A 16,241-nucleotide genomic window follows, 5' to 3' on the forward strand; every position below is an offset into this window, starting at 1 on the left:
TATTGAAGGAAATAAAATTTGTGCTGCAGAGGCAATGGTACCTCAACATGACAAGGTAACCAATGGGGCTGACATGACAGGCCACAATGCTGGCTAGGGGTCCTACCATAATGGAAAGATCAAAACTGCAAAGCAGGAGGTATGAAACATCCCCAAAACTCAGTTCAAGTATTTCCATTTGCAGAGAGCTTGGCCATGCAGCGTAAAAATAGGGACTTCCCCCCCCCTTCCCCCCTCTCCCCAAGGTGGCTTATCATCTCAGGTCACCAAATCCATCCAAAACTAACATGTAGTCTCAGTTTGAAGATCCTTCTCTTTGATGCAAAATTTCAGGACATCAGAAGTCACTAGTAATTTCTCTGAGAAGGAAATGCTTTGTGGCCAGGAGAAATGTTTTTGTGGCTTTTGTTCTCAGGTAAGATCAAAAGACTGACTAGCACAGTGACTAGCACATACGGCTTGGGAGTCGCGGTTTGCCGCTCTGCTGACTAATGAGTTTGCCGACTGACCACTACTAGCATATCAGAACCTGAAAGTATTTCTGCTACTCTCTGACAAACTGAAGAGATGAGAAAAGATCATAAAAGCATTAATAATAATGAGGAACAACATAGTCTTAAAAAGTAATATTTTTGGCCCTGGCCAGGTGGCTTAGTTGGTTGGAGCGTCCTTCTGTACACCAAGAAGGTTGAGGGTTCAATTCCCAGTCAGGGCACACACCTGTGTTGCAGGTTTGATCCCAGTCAGAATGCATACAAGAGGCAATCAATTGATGTTTTTCTCTCACATCAGTGTTTCTTTCTTCTCTCTCTTTTTCTCCCTCCCTTCCTCTATCTAAAGATCAATAATCATATTCTGGAGTTAGGATTAAAAAAAAAAAAAAAAAGGAATGATGTTTTCTTTAGAAAGCAGTAGCTTTTGAATAAAGACTGAAATGTTGATGTTGACAGTCCTTGAATCAAATGGCAAGAATGAATCTGTCATATGATTTAGGTTAAAAATAAAATTATTCATCTATATTTCTTATCCAAGAAAAAAACTGCCATCAAAAACAAAAACAAAAGAGAAACATTTAGTATAACTTTCTGTATTTCATGGATGTATATAGTCCGTTATTTGCAAATTTGGAGAAAAACTATATTCCCTGATGTAATGAAACTCCTAAACAGTTAAAAAAAAAAAAAAAAAAAAAAAAAAAAGGGCCAATTAAAAAAAAAAAAAAAGTTCTAAACATAGGTTCTTAGATTTTTAACTGCAATTAATTTTATTTCTAAGAGAAAAATAAAAATGGTCTGCATACGTAACTTATTTCATATCAGCCATAATGAAAACCTGCTTCATTAACTTTTTAAATGTATGGTACAAAACATCTGTTGTACTTTTGGCTACTGGATGGGGGGAAATATTTTTCTAGCTCCTTGGTTATTTTTTCATCAATGAAAAGGTAGGTACTTAAGCATATTAATACATATATACACTACATACACATATATAATCACTAATTTTTCAACCTAGAACCATAACAAATTACAAAATCTCAATAGAAATTAACTCTAAATTGAGCAAAGAGGTAAAAAAAATGCCATTATTAATGAATTCTAAAAAATACAGAATATTGAAAGAACTGTAGCTATATTACTTGAAAATTCATACTGAAAGTAAAACAAATTACTCACAAGCGTAAGTTCTAGTGTAGTGATTCTCAACCTTTCTAATGCCACGACCCTTTAATATAGTTCCTCATGTTGTGGTGACCCCTAGCCATAAAATTATTTTCGTTGCTTCTTCATAACTGTAATTTTGCTAATTAATGAATTGTAATGAAAATATCTGTGTTTTCCGATGGTTTTAGACTCTTCAGCAGCAGTTCTCAACCTGTGTGTGGGTCGCGACCCACAGGTTGAGAACTGCTAGCAGGGTCACCTCTCGAGCCGCAGTTTGCCAACCACCGGCTTAGTGGATAGAGCACTGGCTTTTGGACTAAAAGGTCCCAGGTTCGATTCCAGCCAAGGGCATATGCCTGGATTGCAGGTTCAATTCCCAGTAGAGGGCATGCAGGAGGCAGTTGATCAATGATTCTCCCTCAACACGGATGTTTCTATCTCTCCCTCTCTGAAATCAATAAAAATATATTTAGAAAAAAGAATTCCCAAAATGTTATCTCCACCCCAGACAAAACTCATCTCTATCCCCATTTAGAATTATCGCAGGTATCTTAAGATGAGCACATTCAAAAAACAAAGCACCTAATATGTTCCTCCACTCCCAAATCACCATCTTTGTAAATGTCACAATCATCCAGAAAGCCAGAAACCCGATTTCCCCCCTTTTTCTTCACATGACTCATCTAATCCATCAGTTAAACCCCACAAAATTTCCTGTAAAACATATTCTAAATTTGTCCATTTCACTCTGGGGAGGGAGGGGATGTGTGGGAGAGAGGGAGGGGGCAAAAAAAATCAATAAAATATATATATTAAAAAAAAAATTGTCCATTTCTCTCCACATCCTTTTACAACCCTAATCTAAGCCAACTTAAAACCCTGTTTGAACTACTGAAAAAGCCGCTTAGACATCCACTTAGAGATATCTCTAGCACTACTGTTGAGTAGGGTATCTCTACAGGGAGGAGAGGGTCAGTCTGGCACAGAGTGTCAGAGAGCATAAACAAGGGAAAGGGAACAGCTGTGCAGGGGGAATGCCTCAGTAATGGCAATGATACATACAAGGGAAATGACTAAATAAACAAACAAGCATATTAGGATAATAGGAGTGACCCAGGCTGGGTAGCTCTGATGGATAGAGCACCATGTCGATACACCAAGGTTTTGAGTTTGATTGCCAGTCAGGGCTCATAGAAGAATCAACCAATGAATGCATAAATAAGTAAAATAAAATTTATGTTTTCTGGTTCTCTCACATACTCCCCATACGCACTCTCTCTTTCTCTCTAAAAACATTTTTTTTAAATCAGTAAATTTAAAAAAGAAAAAGAAGAAAAAAAAGGATACTAGCAGCCAGGTTTCTCATGGTAGAATAGTTACAAATACAGAAAACTAGAATGAACCCTGTGATATTAGACTGGAACTGGAGGTATGGTTATAAATTCTTGGTTTTCAATAGAGACAGAGAGAAAAATAAAGATGCTAATGTGTGTGCTGATCCCTCTGCCTAAAAAACTTTTCCTTCAACTCTTACCTTAGTTGCCTCTTTGTCATCCTTTCTGTCTCAGCCTAAATGTCACCTCCTCAGCTTACAAGTTTTCTAACTAACCAAAACAGATTTTTGTTTTTTTAAATTTACTTTGCAATCTATATTTTCGTTTTAATTGTGTGGGTTTTTTTTAGTTATATTTTCGTTTTCTGTTATGCACTGTAACTCTCTCCCAAAAACCTGTAAGCTCTCAGAAGTAGAGGTTAATTTTATATACCACCCAGCAGGGTTCTTTTTCTATACATACTCAAGTTTTATTGAATGCGTCCCTCACAAATACCCTTCCCACAACACAAAAAAGTAAATTCACTTACATCTTTTCATGGTATAGCAAAATGCCAAGTCAAGACTCTAACCCAAACTGCTCTCCTAAATTCCAGAATTACAGAACCAACTGCTTCCTGGAGATGTTTCAGGAACTATCAAATACAATCTGCCCAAAACTAAACAAAATTTCCTTACCAAAAAACATACTACTTATTCCCTAAATTGCCATCTAACAGGTTAGTCATATTAAAAAAAAAATCATAAAATTCTTCCAAATTTGTTTCTAAAATTTAAAATCCAATACACAATCTTGATGGTTTTATCTCTACTATGTGTCCCTTCCCTTAAATTTCAACTCTTATTATTTTTTTAAATATTTTTTATTGATTTTTTACAGAGAGGAAAGGAGAGAGATAGAGAGCTAGAAACGTCGATGAGAGAGAAACACCGACCAGCTGCCTCTTGCACACCCCCCACCGGGGATGTACCCGCAACCAACGCACATGCCCCTGACCGGAATCGAACCTGAGACCCTTCAGTCCGTAGACCAACGCTCTACCACTGAGCCAAACCGGTTTCGGCATCAACTCTTATTATTTCTTACCTGGATAACTGCAACATCTTCCTCTAGTCCAGTGCTCCACAAACTCATTAGTCAACAAAGTGGCAAACCGACCACTCTGCTCTAATCCATTCACTAGTCTATCACCAAAAGAATTTATCTTTTTTTTTTTTAAATATATATTTTATTGATTTTGTACAGAGAGGAAGGGAGAGAGATAGAGAGTTAGAAACATCGATGAGAGAGAGTCATCAATCAGCTGCCTCTTGCACACCCTCTACTGGGGATGTGCCCGCAACCAAGGTACATGCCCTTGACTGGAATCGAACCCGGGACCCTTCAGTCCCCAAGCCGACGCTCTATCCATTGAGCCAAACCGGTCCCAGCATCTTTTTTCTTTTTTAAACATGTTTTTATTGATTTCAGAGAGGGAGGAAGAGGGAGAGTTAGAAACATCCATGATGAGAGAGAATTACGGATTGGCTGCCTCCTGTAAGGCCCCCACTAGGGATTGAGCCCACAACCTGGCATGTACCCTTGAACAGAATCGAACCTGGGACCTTTCAGGCTGATGCTCTGTCCACTGAGCCAAACTGGCTAGGACCAAAGTAATTTTTCTAAAAAACAAATCTGAGACTGTCATATCTGGCTTAATTCCTCATTAGTTCCCTACTATTATACCTTGAGGATAAAATCCAAATTCATCAGGATTACACATCTGGCCTGTGATCAGCCTCATTCATTGCATTCTCTACCCCTTCACATACAAACACTCTACTCCTGCTTCACCAAACATTAGAAACTAGTGGCCCTGTGCACAGATTCATGCACATTGAAAGGAAATTAGAAGGTAGCTGGTGGGCAGAACTGGGAGAGACAAGACCGGACACACCCTGGAACCAACCTTCCTCGGTCCCTCCCAGGGTCTGAGGAGTGAGTGGGGTTGCTCCAGCTGGTGAGGTCCCTTGGCCTGGCCTGTGGGGATCGGGCCAAAAACGGCTCTCTGACATCCCAAGGGGTCACAGACTGCAAGAGGGCACTCTGCAAAGTTGCTATTGTACAGGGCATGGAATGTAAACACAAGTGTGTAGTAAACCAGATTCGGGGCCGACAGTGCCCCAGAACCAACATAACCCACAGCCGAAGATGGAATCTTGCGGCCCTGGGAGGAACTGGGCTCCCTCCTCTCTGGTTTTGGGGTGCGTCACCCAAGAACCACTGGTGCCAAGTCACTATAGCTTGGCAGCTCCTGCGTTGATTGTCTGCCCCGTGGTGGTCAGTGCATGTCATAGCATGTCAGATGGTGGGAGGGACACTTAGCATATTAGCCTTTACATATACACTAGAGGCCCAGTGCACGAAATTCGTGCACAGGGGTGGGGGAGTTATCCCTCAACCCAGCCTGCACCCTCTCCAATCTGGGACCCCTCGAGGGATGTTCTACTGCCCATTTAGACCAGGATCGGGTCTAAATGGGCAGTGGGACATCCCTCTCACAATCCAGGACTGCTGACTCCCAACTGCTTACCTGCCTGCCTTCCTGATTGCCCCTAACCACTTCTGCCTGCCAGCCTGATCACCCCTAACCACTCCCATGCCAGCCTGATTGATGCTTAACTGCTCCCCTGCCAACGTGTTTGCCCCTAACTTCCCTCCTCTGCCGGCCGGCCTGGTCACCCCTAACTGCCCTCCCCTGCAGGGTTGATTGCCTTCAACTGCCTCCCTTGCAGGTCTTGTGTTCACAACTGCCCTCCCCTACTTGCCTGATCACCCACAACTTCCCTCCCTTGCAGACCTGGTCCCTCCCAACTGCCCTTCCCTGCTCGTCATCTTGTGTCCACATAGGGGCAGGTTCTTTGACCATATGGGGGCAGCCAGCTTGTGTGTTGGAATGATAGTCAATCTGCATATTACTCTTTTATTAGATAGGACAGAGGCCTGGTGCACAGGTAGGGGCCAGCTGGTTTTCCCTGAAGGGTGTCCTGGATCAGAGTGGGGGTTCCCTTGGGGTGTGGGGCAGCATGAGCGAGGGACTTGTGGTGGTTTGCAGGCCAGCCACACACCCCAGCAACCCAAGTGGAGGCCCTGGTATCTGGGATATATTTACCTTCTACAATTGAAACTTTGTAGCCTTGAGTGGAAGCTTAGGCGGCCTGGGTATGCAGAAAGCTTGGCTTCCTCCATTGCCGGGGAAACGCCTCCCTCCTGCTCTCTGTGGCTGTAGCCATCTTGGTTGGGTTTATTTGCATACTCGAACTGATTGGCTTGTGGGAGTGGCTTTGTGGAGCGGTGTGATGGTTAATTTGCACTTTGTTCTTTTATTATGTAGGACAGACTAGAGACCTGGTGCACAAAATTCGTGCACAGGGGAAGGGGGTGGTCCCTCAACCCAGCCTGCACCCTCTCCAATCTGGGACACCTTGGGGGATGTCTGACTGCCGGTTTAGACCTGATCCCAAACTCTCACAATCCAGGAACGCTGACTCCTAACCACTCGCCTGCCTGTCTGATTGCCCCTAACCGCTTCTGACTTCCAGCCTGATCGCCTCTTAACTGCTCTTCTGCTGCCCTGATTGACACCTAACTGCTCCCCTTCCAGCCTAACCACCCCCAACTGCCCTCCCCTGCCAGCCTGATGGCCCCCAAATGCCCTCCCCTGACAGGGCCTAATTGCCCTCAAATGCACTCCCCTGCCAGCCTGATTGCCCACAACTGCACTCTCCTACTGCGACCCGCCTCCTCTGCTGAGATCCACCTCCTGCACACGGGGCAGTGGAGACGTGGGGACCGGCCTCCTCCGTGCAGCGCAGAGCTGCAAGACCCTACGCCTCACCGCGCGGGGTGGCTACCGGGCTCCATCTCCACTGTGCATACAGACATCTTGCGGCGGCCATCTTGTGGCTTTTATTATATAGGATAGTAGTCATAATTCCCACCCGACTCTAAAGTTTCCAGATCCTATGCCCTTATACATGCCCTCTCTAAGAAACACTGTTATACCCCTTTCTCCTTTTTTTCTTGTCTTATCAAAGCAACTTTTAAATTTAATTTTAAAAATCTATGAAGGCTCAAGTAAGAAAGTACGTCCTCTAGGAAGCCTGCCTTAGGCCAACCTCAGAGCATTCAGTGAATCCCATCTATCACAAATAGCCAGTGTGGCTCAATTGGTTGGGCCTCCTCCCAAACACTAAAAGGTTGCTAGTTCGGTTTTCAGACAGGGTACATGCCCAGGGTGTGAGCTTGATTCATAGTAGGGGACATGCAGGAGGCAACAGATAGATGTCACATTGATGTTTCTCTCCTTTTCCCTTCCTCTCTCTAAAAATCAATTTTAAAATATTTTTTTAAAGCACCCATAAAACTATATCATATTTTCCCATTTACCTGTCTGCTCCATGAAAATATGAGCTTCTTGACAACAGGGTCTATAACTTATCTTTGTTTTCCTATAACCAAGCCCAGTAATTTTTACCTAATGGACACTCAAATATTTGATAAATACATGAAAATAATCCTTGTCTCAAAAAGTTCAGTTTAGTAAGGAGAAAGATAACGTAATTAAGTAAAAACAAATGAGTGCTATAATAGAAACCTAAAAGAAGTAGGTTCATAAAAAGTTCTTAGATAGAAAGCTCAACTCGGGACTTGCAGAAAGAAAAACACAAAAAGTAGTAGTTCCAGTTACATGAAGGTATTCTCTGACTTGAGCAGTTATTGCAAGTATTTAAGATAATATAAAATATGTAGTATAGTGCTCGGAACATAAAAGATGCTCAATAAATAATACTGTAGAAGGTGGCCAGGCAGACAAGCTCCTATATTCCAAGACGAATGGCATGTGCAGCTGCCAGCGTGACTAAGATGTTAAGTGTCAACTTATGAATCAGGAGATCATGGTTTGAATCCCAATCAAGGCACATGCCCAGGGTTGCAGGCTTGACCCCCAGTATGGGGCATTCAGGAGGCAGCTAATCAATTTTTCTCTTATCATTGATGTTTCTATCTCTCTCTCCCTCTCCCTTCCTATCTGAAATCAATAAAAAAAAATATTTTTAAAAAAGAAAAGAATGGCATGTGCAAAGGATGGAAGCTTGAAGAATTATGTGGCAGACTGTATTTTTCAAACAATATCCACAACATTATCTCCCATCCCACATCTCCATATATTCTTGTTTTATGTGTGACTATGATACTCTTACCATTGAGAGGGCCTATGTTCTCACCCCTTGAATCTGGACAGGTTTATGATTACAATGAAAGTGACCACTTTGTGAGTTCTAAAACTAAAACAGAACCAATAAAAGCTCCTGGCTTCTCTAGGGACTCTTGCTCTTGAAACACAACCATCAGTCCAAATAGCCACATTACAAAGCCAGCAGGTGTTGCAACTAACAAACCCAGGAGAGATCCCAATTAGATAAAGCCAGTATTCAGGGCATGTGAGAAAACAAGTCATCAGATGATTCCAGTGCCTAGTCATTAAGCTTTTTGTTATTTATAAGTAGATCATACTATAAATAGTATCCTATAATTTGCTCATTTCTTCAATAGATATGTTGTGACCAACTTTCCACATAAACAGACCTAGCTCTATCTTTCTAATTCTACATAGTATCCAATATAATAAATTGCCATACATTATTAACCATTTAAGTGGTTTCCAGTATTTTACTATTTAAAGCAATGCTGCAATAACCAATCCTTGGATTCTTACTTCCCTTGCAAGGGCAAAAGATTCTCTAAAATCCTTCTGCTGCTAGTGAAATGATCAGACAGGAAAAAAACTTTAAATGGGAGTCTTCTCATCAAAAATAAATACAGTTGCATGGAGTTGCTCAAGATCTGAACAAAAAAAAAAAAAAAAAGGGAAGGCAGAGGACTGAAACATTATTTAACAACCCTCCAATCATGGGTCATTAGTTCTCAGTGAGGGGAGGACACGGGGTCTGGCCACACCATCCAGTGGAGGAAGCCACAGCTGGATCAGATCAGATCTGGTTCTGATGACATGCAGAACTGCACTGTGACACCAGAGTTGTGTCAGAGGAGCAGGGTGGGAGGTTGTGGCAGAGCAGGACCTTACTGCTACAGCTCCTTTAATCTATTGAGAGCACCGCCAGCACAGAACCACTCAAACCGGATCTTGTTGAAGGTATGGTTCCAAAGGATGGTCTTCTGGGTCCAGTTGGAATGCTTGATGATGCATCTCAGGGGCTTGTCAGGGGCAAAGTCCTTCAGACCCTGGTCAACATATCCACAGGATGAATATTGTTGTAGTTGGCTGGATCAACAAAGGTGAGGGGCAGGAGGCCCTGTTTCTTCAGGTTGGTTTCTTGGATCCTGGCAAAGCTCTTAGTAATGATGGCCACACCCCTAAAGAGGCCGAGTTCCAGTTTTGCCTTGCTCCTGGCTTGAGTCCTTACCATAGTTCTTGTCTCCAATCACCACCTACCGGATGCCATGTTTCTTGTAGTAGAGGGCAGTGTCAAACTCCTGAGTGACGGCACTGTACGAAGTGTTGTACAATTTTTTATGTTGATGGCACCAATGAGCAAGTTGTTGAAGATGTCCAGGCACCCACAGAACTTGAGCCAGCTGAGATGTGGTCATTTCCCTTTGACTTAGTAAGAATTTGCAAGTCCTCTAGGTCTTTGCCATCCAATTTGTCAAAAAGCTTAAAGAGACTCACACCACCCACTGCCCACTGCTATCCTTGGGATGGTGCTGGTAGGTGTTCTGCCCAGAGTCAAACTCAGCATGGGGAAGTTCATCCACATCCAGAGCCTCAAACTTGAATGTCTTGGCATCCTTGCCTATCAGGAAGTCAACCTCTGGGTTGAACTTGAGAGTGCCAGCAATGGCCAGTGCTATGACAATCTCTATGGACATGACAAAGACATGGGTCTTAAGGCTCGCATCATTGTGTCCCATGAAGTTCCTGTTATAGGAGATAATGATTACGTTCTTCTCCCCTTCTAATGTCCCTTCTGCCCCACTGGTCAATGCAGGGGCCACAGGCATTGGCCTGGACAAAGTCATCCACATCCCTCAGGACCTGTGCAGAGCTATCCCATCTAATGTGATGGTCAACTGTGGGCAGCATGGCTTCCTTGGGCAGCACAATGAGGATGAGCTGCAGCATGACCATCTGGGCTGTGGCATCCTGCATGGTCATATGCATGGGCAGCAACCACAGTTATGTCTTGCCCTGCTCAATCTCCTGATTGGATGAGTCACCAGATGTTCATACACAATCTTCTCAAAGAGGGTCAGGGGTGGTTCACTCTGCAGCTGGATAACCAGGAGGCTGAAAGGCACCACTTTGTGCACTAACAAAGATGAGGTTGCATGCAACAAATCTTAAAATATATCTTTGCACAACTGTACCAGTGTTTATGAAGGAAAGATTTTCAGAGGTGTTTCTATGTGTACCTTCTTGGTTTGACTGATATTATCAAACTTCTGAAGCTATACTAATGCATAATTCTACCAGAAGCATTTAAAGTACTTATCTCACCACTCCTAGGCCAATTAGAAAGATACTACCTTTAAATTTTTGCTAAATTGTTAATTACTTTTTAACTTCATTCCATAATATTTGGGTATGACAGGATTAACAAACTTTTACAATTAAATACAGAATAGTCAACCCCCACCAAGAAAATAAAAGACTCTAACACTGTATACACGTACATACAAATGTACGCACACACGCACACAAAAAGACTTCAAGATATAAAAAGTGTCTAATTAAAATAGCAAAAGTCGGCCCATCCAGCATGACTCAGTGGCTGAGCACCAACCTATGGACCAGGAGATCACAGTTCAGTTTCCAGTCAGGCCATATGCCCGGGTTGTGGGCTCGATCCCTAAGGTTGGGCATGCAGGAAACGGCCCATCAATGATACTCTCTCATTATTAATGTTTCTATTTCTCTCTCCCTCTCCCCTCCTCTCTAAAATCAATAAAAATATATTAAAATAGCAAAAGTCAAAAATAAACCCCAAAGTAAATTCAATCAATCAATTTATTTCTGTATATTTAATACAGACTTTATTTTTGTATGAACATTTACTTGAGGCAGTTATAAAACATAAAACTACCACACTGGGCACATATAAACATGATTTTAAAATGTTCATTCAAATTTCTCTTAAAAGATAAAAATCAAAAGTTATTAACTTATTCATTTATGCCTGCAAGGAATGAAATCTTATAAAATTATTTTCAATTAGATTTTCCTATAATCAGCTTTAAAGTTCAAAGCAATAAAAAACCATAAGATCCTCTACCAAAAACAGTACTATTTAAATTAGTTAAAAGAAGGTTATTATATACAAACATATTTGGTCAAAATTCTAAAAATAATTAAATATTATTTTAAACAGATAAAGGAAACTGATTTTCCCTTTTATGTAACTAGAGGCTCGGTGCACAAAATTCGTGCACAGGGGACAGGGGAGGGGTTCCCTCAGCCCAGGCTGCATTCTCTCCAATCCAGGACCCCTCAGGGGTTGTCTGACTGCTGGGATTGGGCCTAAACTGGCAACCAGATATCCCTCTCCAAATACGGAATCACTGGCTCCTAATCACTCACCTGCCTGCCTGCCTGGTCGCCCCTTAACTGTCTCCCCACCGCTCCCCGGACCCTCCGCCAGCCTGATTGCCCCTCACTGCCTCTGTGTGCTGGCCTGATCACCCCTAACTGCCCCCCAAACCCGTCTGGTCGCCCCCTAACTGTCCCCCGCTGCCGGCCAGGTCACCCACAACTGCCCCCTCCCTGCCAGCCTGGTTGCTCCTAACTGCCCCTGCCCCTGCTGGCCTGGTCACCTCACGCAGCCAGCTTGTTCAGGCGTTTGGTCGTCCCTCACTAACCACCCTGTCAGCCTGGTCACCCCAGGCAGCCTGCTTGTTCAGTCATTTGATCGTCCCTCGGGCTGGCCTTGGGCGGCTGGGCAACAGCCATCCAAGGCTTGCCTGCATCTTGGGCTGGCCCTGGGCACCTGGAGGATGGGGGGACTGGGGGACTCTGGAGGCAGGCATGCGGGGCATAGCTGAAGGGACTGGGCATCGCCATCTTTGAGGGCATAGCAGTCAATTAGCATATTCCCTCCTTATTGGCTGTGGGCCTGTGACATTCATTTAGCATATTCCCTCTTTATTAGATGGGATTTTGAAGTCAACAATTCAAAAAATGTTATCAGGCAATAATGTATATACAGATGTGCTCACTTTGATATAACCTACAGAGCTAATATTAAAGGCATGATTAAGTATATGACATATACATAATAGATTACACAGGTTTTTAAAAACTGCTAAGTACTGCTATAATACAAATATTCTAAATAGAAATATTAGGTAAGAGAAAAGGAAAAAATATCCATATGGTGTTGTAACGTGAGAGAAAAAACTAGAGCAAACAGGTAAAATGGCTAACTTCTAGATTGTGCAATTAAAAGATAATTTTCATTCTATAAACTTTGATTTTTCCAAATTTTGAAACATATTTTGTAACTCAAAAAAAATAAAAGTAAACTTTAGAGTAAGCTTGTTACAGCCTGTCTTTTCCAAAGATTATAACCAAAAACCTTGGAAAGAACACAAAGAAACAACTGAGGACTCTAAATAGTAAACAAAGGCAGATAGATTGGGGAAGGAAGTCAAAACAAGTAATGATCCTTGATGGAAATGAGTGAAAGAGTGTTTTTTACTCTCCTCTTTTCTTTTCCAGTTTTGGGACTTGGGATAGGCCAGTGGTCGGCAAACTCAGTCAACAGAGCAGCAAACCGCGGCTCATAAGCCGCAGTTTGCCAACCACTGACTGGGTCCCAAAACTATCTATAGGAGCCAAACAAAAAACTAAGAGGACCAAGAAAAGGGGCCTCTGTAAACCAGAGGATATAGGGACAAATTCTGGGAGTTTTTTTCCTCCCAGCCTAGCCCCAAGCCAGCCCCAAGTGTAAGCCACAGAGAAAACTTAGTGGCACAGGAGAGAAATAAAAAGTGTAAAAAACAAGTGAAAATTTGAGAAATGACAAATACAATATGGAATAGGGAGGGGATTCACTGGGAGGTCTCAAGAGTGGAATGAAGATCACACAATCAGTAAACTTCAACATTAATTTTTAAAAAACTATCCAATTTGAATAAGGGAGGAAAAAAAAAAGATTGGGGAAAAAATGAAACATAATGTTAGCGGCCTGAGAGAAGATATTAAAAAGTGTTAAAAATTTGTGCTACCAGCTGAGACAGGTTTGGCTCAGTGGATAGAGCGTCGGCCTGCGGACTGAAAGGTCCCAGGTTCGATTCCGGTCAAGGGCATGTACCTTGGTTGCGGTCACATCCCCAGTAGAGGGTGTGCAAGAGGCAGCTGATCGATGATTCTCTCTCATTGATGTTTCTAACTCTCTATCCCTCTCTTTTCCTCTCTGTGAAAAATCAATAAAATATATATTTTTTTAAATTTGTGCTACTGGAGTCCCAGAAAAGAGAAAAAATTAGTCCAGAAAATAGATATAAAGGAGAAACTCCCAAATTTGATGAAATACAGATGCAAGAAAATCAGCAACCTCAAATACCAGATGTACATTAATATGTGAATTTTTTCAGTACATGGAATTACACATATGTTGATATATATATGCCATTTGATATGTATACTATTTTGTTGTATAGACAACAAGCTTCAAAACTTCATATATCAAATTTTTTGAAGGTGTTAACATGATAGGTATTTTTATGCTTAAAAATGTTGAATTTCGCCCTAACCACTTTGGCTCAGTGGATAGAGTGCCGACCTGCGGACTGAAGGATCCAAGGTTCGATTCGAATCAAGGGCATGTATCTTGGTTCGGGCACATCCCCAGTAGGGGGTGTGCAGGAGGCAGCTGATCCATGTTTCTCTCATTGATGTATCCAACTCTCTATCCCTCTCCCTTCCTCTCTGTAAAAAAAAAAAATCAATAAAAAATATTCAAATAATGAAAAAGGCAGAGTGCTAGCTTCAGCAGCACATATACTAAAATTGGAATGATACAGAAAAGATTAGCATGAACTCTATGCAAGAATAACATACAAATTTGTGAAAGTGTTCCATATTTTTTAAAAAGATAAAACGGCAAAACAGAAGAAATAGACAAACAGGCAAGCAAACAAACAAACAAACAAAAACAGAACAGCAAAAAAAAAAAAAACCCCAAAAGAAATAACATTAAACATGTATCCAAACATACCAAAAATTACATTAAATGAAAATGGTCTAAATTCACCAATTCAAAACAAACTGTCAGGTTGCATTAAAAAAAAAGAAAAAGAAAGAAAAACAAGCCCTAGCCCATGTGCCTCAGTTGATTCGGTGTTGTCCAGTGCACAGAAAGGTCACCAATTCAACTCCCAAGCTCAGGTTGTGGGTTCAATCCCCAATTAAGGTGCGTGCAAGAGGCAACAAATCAATGTTTCTCTCACCTCTCTCACCTCTCTCTCTCTCTCACTCTTTTCCCCCCTCCCTTCCTCTCTCTCTAACATCAATAAAAACATTTTTTTAAAAAGCCAAAAAGGAAAGATTAACACACCCACACATAAGCCAGCAGTATACTGTCTATAAGAAACCCACATTATATATAATGATATAAAGGGGTTAAAACTAAAAGGCTGGAAAAAGATATACCAAACAAACCCTTTCAAAAGAAATCGCGAGCCCAGCCAGTGTGGCTCAGTTAGTTGGCTGAGTGTTGTTTCATGCACATGCCCGGGTTTTGGGCTCGCTCCCCAGTAGGAGAGGGGCATGAATGAGGCAGCCAATCAATGTTTCTATTTCTCCCTCTCCCTTCCTCTCTCTGAAATCAATAAAAAGAAAGCAAGCTTGTATGCTATATTTATATCAAAGTAAACTTAGGAACAAGGAAAATTATTGGAGATAAAGAGGGACATTACCTAATGATGAAATCCTAAAATAAACTAACAGAGCTTCAAAATATATGATGCAAAAACTGAGAGAACTGCCGAAACCGGTTTGGCTAAGTGGATAGAGCATTGGTCTGCGGACTGAAAGGTCCCAGGTTCAATTCCGGTCAAGGGCATGTACCCAGTTAGGGGTATGCAGGAGGCAGCTGGTAGAGGTTTCTCTCTCAACGAAGTTTCTAGCTCTCTATCCCTCTCCCTTCCTCTCTGTGGAAAATCAATAAAATATATATATATTTTTTAAAAGTGAACATATCATTTATGTATTAAAAAAAACAAAACTGGGAGAACTGATGAGTAATATAGATAAGTCTACAATTATAACTGGAACTTCAACACCTCTCAATAACCTATCAAACAAAACATAAAACTAATGAAGATATACATTGAACAACACTATCAATAAACTTGACTTAATGTGACACTTGCAGAACATCCCACCAAACAAGAGCAGAATATACATTCTTCTCATCTGCATTTGGACCATTCACCAAAAATAGACCACATCAAGGACCATAAAACAAACCTTAACAAATTTTAAATAATTAAATTATATAAAGTATGTTCTCTGACTACAATAGTAACAGAAATATCTGTGAAACCCCCAAATATTTGGAAATTAAGCAACATACTTCTAAATAAGCCAAGGGTAAAAAAGGAAGTTTTTAAAAAAAAAACTGTAAAATACTTTTAAACAAATGAAAATATACATCAACTAAAGCAGAAAAGACAACTTTATAGTACTAAATGCTTATATTAGAAAAGATCTCAAATCACTGACATCAGCTTCCACCTAAAAAATTAGGGGGAAAAAAGCAAATTAAACTCAATCAACACAGAATAAAAAGCAGAAATCAGTGAAGCTTAAAAGAGAAAAATAAATGAAACCAAAGCTGATTCTTTGACAAAATTAATAAATTTGATAAATCTCTAGCCAGACTGATCAAAAGATAAAAATCAGTAATATCAAGATGAAAAGGAGAATTATCACTAAAGACTGTACAAATATCCAAAGGATACTACTACAAACAACTCTATGACCATAAATTTTAATTTATATTAAATAGACCAAATCCTTGAAAGACATACTATTAAAATTTACTGAAGAATTAATTAGCCTAAACAGTCCTCTATTACAGAAAATAAATTAGTAGTAGAGACCTACAAACATATCAATTTAATCTCTTATGGTCTGTTTTTTTTTTAAGATATATTTTTATTGGTTTCAGAGGGAAAG

The 16,241-nt window shown here is 41.0% G+C and overlaps 1 protein-coding gene and 1 non-coding gene across 12 annotated transcripts in view; one reads left to right on the forward strand and one right to left on the reverse strand.

Moving 5' to 3' along the window:
- The window catches only part of HECTD1 (HECT domain E3 ubiquitin protein ligase 1), an 89,088-nt gene that overhangs the window by 65,431 nt on the left and 7,416 nt on the right, over nucleotides 1-16,241 (reverse strand). The window lies entirely within an intron of this gene.
- On the forward strand, nucleotides 14,040-14,147 carry LOC118709985. The gene has a single exon (XR_004985231.1). It is a non-coding gene; the product is annotated as a U6 spliceosomal RNA (small nuclear RNA).

This window comes from Pipistrellus kuhlii, unplaced genomic scaffold (genome assembly GCF_014108245.1).
Source record: "Pipistrellus kuhlii isolate mPipKuh1 unplaced genomic scaffold, mPipKuh1.p scaffold_m20_p_1, whole genome shotgun sequence".
NCBI classification, from domain to species: Eukaryota; Metazoa; Chordata; class Mammalia; order Chiroptera; family Vespertilionidae; genus Pipistrellus; species Pipistrellus kuhlii.